Source organism: Salvelinus fontinalis, chromosome 4 (genome assembly GCF_029448725.1).
Source record: "Salvelinus fontinalis isolate EN_2023a chromosome 4, ASM2944872v1, whole genome shotgun sequence".
Lineage (NCBI taxonomy): Eukaryota > Metazoa > Chordata > Actinopteri > Salmoniformes > Salmonidae > Salvelinus > Salvelinus fontinalis.
This window is the reverse complement of record NC_074668.1, coordinates 37180185-37183965: the sequence shown is the minus strand read 5'-3', so window position 1 is coordinate 37183965 and position 3781 is coordinate 37180185. Positions and strand designations below refer to the sequence as shown.

Here is a 3781-nt window from a genome sequence, read left to right as displayed (position 1 = left end):
CAATAATAATACTAATGCAGCATATATGTGTGTGTAGTGTGTTTATGGAAATGTCAGCACTGGTTGTTATGCTAACCTGACAGCACAAACACACACCAATATGCAAAGACACTGTCCAGGTGCTATGCGGTGGATGCTAACTTACGTTCTATCTGAATCATTATTCAGCTCTATTTGCTCTGTAAATATATATATTCTATCCTCCTAGAAGAACAGGAAGCACATACTGTTGTTTATGCATGAAAAATAACACAGGACATACAATGCTGTGTTGATGTGAAATGGCTAGTTAGTTATTGGTGTGCGCTAATAGCTTTCAATCAGTGACATCACTCCGAGACATCAAAGTAACCTAGTCGTTTCCCTTGCTCTACAAGAGCCGGGGTATCGCTGCTTCATGGGCGACTGTTGTCGATGTGTGCTAGGGTCGTTGGATCGAGCCTAGGTTGAGGCATGGAGAGGGACGTAAACAACACTGTGCAAGATCAAATAAAAACAGTTTGATGTTGCTCCAATTCTGAAAGGAAGCCTTCATGAATAATAATATGACTGGATTATTCAAGTGACTGTGACACTATTTGACATAACGTCAGACATGATAGTAGGATATCACATACGGAGCATACATAGGCCTACAGTGAAGGAAGGTTGGTGATTGACGGGAACTGACCAGTGATCACCTTTCCTGTTATGAAACAGGTTGAAACAAACGGGAATGTCCTGTGTGTAGGCTAGTAGGGCTTAGACTAGTCTACCACCCGCTACCAGGTGGAGGCGACACTGCGCTCTTCTCCTCTCTACCAAAGCGCGAGTTGCCTCTACAGTCCCGTCCCTCGGTGAGATCATTATCAACCGAACCTGACACACACGGAGCTAGAACGAGCGAGCGAACAGAACACCCCCCCAATTCCGACCCACCGGGAAAGGAAAACACCAGTCTTCTGATAACCAACACCTTCTCCCACTTTTACGCATCCAACCACGATCTCTCCAGTGACGTTACTGTTGAATGTGGGGTTGGAGGCTATTCGGATACAATCTGTGTTCTGCTGGTTTGTTTTCACTGCAGTAAAACGGTTTGCTCCGATCCTCCCCCGGAGTCAAGGTTTGAGAGGGAAGCAGCGCTTAACTCGCCGACTGACCAGCCACGGACATGGCGATGGGATCTCTGCAGTGGCCCTGTAAATCTTGTGCTTAGTAAACCCGTAAGCAAGGTTTTTTACGCGCTATATTTCACAGGAAAAGGACGTAGATTCAATCACAACCTTGGATTTTTGTGAACATTGATTTGATTATCAGATCGGCTATAATTATTTTTGCCTTTTTTTCAGCGCACTGTTGACGCCATTTTCCTCAGGTTTTCTGTAAAAAAAAAAAACTTGCTCCATTTGACAGCTACCAAGGACGCTGTCAGTGCAGACGCCGGTTCTGTAAATGTGACCAAATGGATTTTAAATGATCTTGATGACATATCTACACGATAGTCTCAAGTGTTCGACAACATTGGACATGGGTAAGTAGTTGACCATCATTTCTTACACACTTGCGTTATTGTAGTCTAAATGTGAGTTGAACATGATTTTATTAATTTATGATACTTTTTTTGCGGTTGGCTGTGGTTTATATAAAGAGAATGCAATATCTCAAAATAAACAGTTCATTTGTAGCGAGTTTTAATCTCACTAGGTAGGCTAGTGTGTGTGTGTGTGTGTGTGTGTGTGTGTGTGTGTGTGTGTGTGTGTGTGTGTGCGCGTGCGTGCGTGTGTGTATGTATGTGCGTGTGTGTGTGTGTGCGCGCGTGTGTGCGTGTTGTGGAGCAGGTGGAAGACGTAGGCATAACCCACTGGCCTCGGCCTGGTCTTGAACCACTAACCCTTTGGCAAGTGCATTGCATCCTGTGCCATTAAGGGTCCAGACCTCTGATGAGATGTTCTAGGAGTTGTAGAGTAAGCCTATTTATGGTCCAAGTGGTGGTGTGAAGGGTTATACACACATCCTGAAGGCAACTGTAGATTGATGAAATCACTGTAAAATACATGTCACACTTTGAGAGTGTATAAAACAACCCATTACACTAAGAGGTCCAAACCTTTTGAGAATGTTTGATGGTGTTGTAGGCTAGCCTATAGTCCTTCTATAGTCCTTCTATAAGCTGTTTGAAACCCTCCTGGCCCGTGTGAGAGAAAGCCGACGCAAGCAGATCACTGCATCACCAAGTCTGTTTCACAAATGGCCATGATCTGATCTCAGGATGGAGTTACACTTTGTATTACACCTGGTATTTACTTGGCTAGATTTAACAGCAAAGTAGTACTTACATAATTATTGCTTAATAACAAATTACTTTCCAGTGTCTTTGCGCTGAACTGAAACGAGCACCACTATGTACCATTTGGTACCAGGTAGTTACTAACTGTGGAGTTGTTCAGAGTAAGTGCCAGAAGGTATTGTCCACTGTTACCATAGCAGCTGAAACAGGACGGGTCAAATAGAGCCTTCCACTTTAGTGTCAGGGTCAGGTCAGGAATGCTTTGCGCTTACTTCAAGAAACCAGTTACAGGCCAAGGCAGGCCCACCATCTTCTTGCCCCTGAATTATTTCACTGATTCGTGTAATAGTGGTTGGTTTCTAAAATAAAGTGTTAACTTGTATGCTCTTGTTGTAGGATAAAGTGCGATCCATTAGAGAAATTTGACCAGGTAAATTTTAATCGGTGTGTAAATGTGTAGGGTGATAGGGTGATTCCATGCTGTTCTATTACAGTAGGCTACACACTCACACACTGGTTGAAATGTACCTGCATGGCCCAAAAATATTTTGGGTATCTCAGATTTTTCTGACAATTCTCACATAGAAACTTCATTGGGAGGAAGGATGTTTCATATGCTTTTTACATCTGTAACACACATCTTTTTGGGGGGAAATCATTATGAAAGTGGGCATTTTAGGCCCTTTTTAGAGATATACACGCCTCCTGTAATACCCAAATGATCTGTGAACCGTACATGATACAGAAAACACCTTGGTGTCATTATACACCTAACATTGTGCTATAAAATATGGAGTATCGCTACTTTCTGAAATAAAATGTTACACATTAATTTATTTAACATTAAAACTATTAATATAACAAAAGTACCCTTTTAGATTTTGTTCAATTTTAGACATGGTTTTAAATAAAATACTCTATAAGTACATCACATTTCCAGAGTGGGCTCTCTGCTAAGTTTAAAGTTATGATACATTTTATCAGCATCACCAACGCAGTGAATGGGAAAATGGATTCAAAGGGAACTCCCTCTGCTGGTGATTTGTGGAATGTGCAACCCTACAGGAGGGTTGTGATTGGTTAATGACCTATAATGTCAATTTCTAGGTATAAAAATTATAATTTCATCAAAAGTAGCTGATTGAAGAGTAGGTCTATGTTGTTCCAAACAATATGTATAAAAATAAGCAAAGTCAAAATAATACTTTTGAGATATTCATAATAATATTTGGAATGTTGAATAAATGAATGTGAAAATGTGTATTTCAGAATATAAATGTACTCCATATTTTAGAGCACACTATAAGGAGTATACACTGAGTGTACAACACATTAGGAACACCTGCTATTTCCATAACATACCAGGTGAATCCAGGTGGAAGATATTATCTCTTATTGATGTCACCTGTTAAATCCACAGTGTAGATGAAGAGGAGGAGACAGGTTAAAGAAGGAGTTTTAAGTCTCGAGACAGTTGAGCTATGGATTGTGTATGTGTGCCATTCAGAGTGT

At 41.0% G+C, this 3781-nt stretch overlaps 1 protein-coding gene across 1 annotated transcript in view; it reads left to right on the top strand.

Moving 5' to 3' along the window:
- The first annotated feature begins 799 nt into the window (after positions 1–799).
- The window catches only part of LOC129853682 (SET-binding protein-like), a 63221-nt gene continuing 60239 nt past the window's right edge, over positions 800–3781 (top strand). The window contains exon 1 of the mRNA XM_055920004.1: positions 800–1513. The gene's annotated coding sequence lies outside the window, so the exon portion shown is untranslated. The remainder of the gene's footprint in view (positions 1514–3781) is intronic.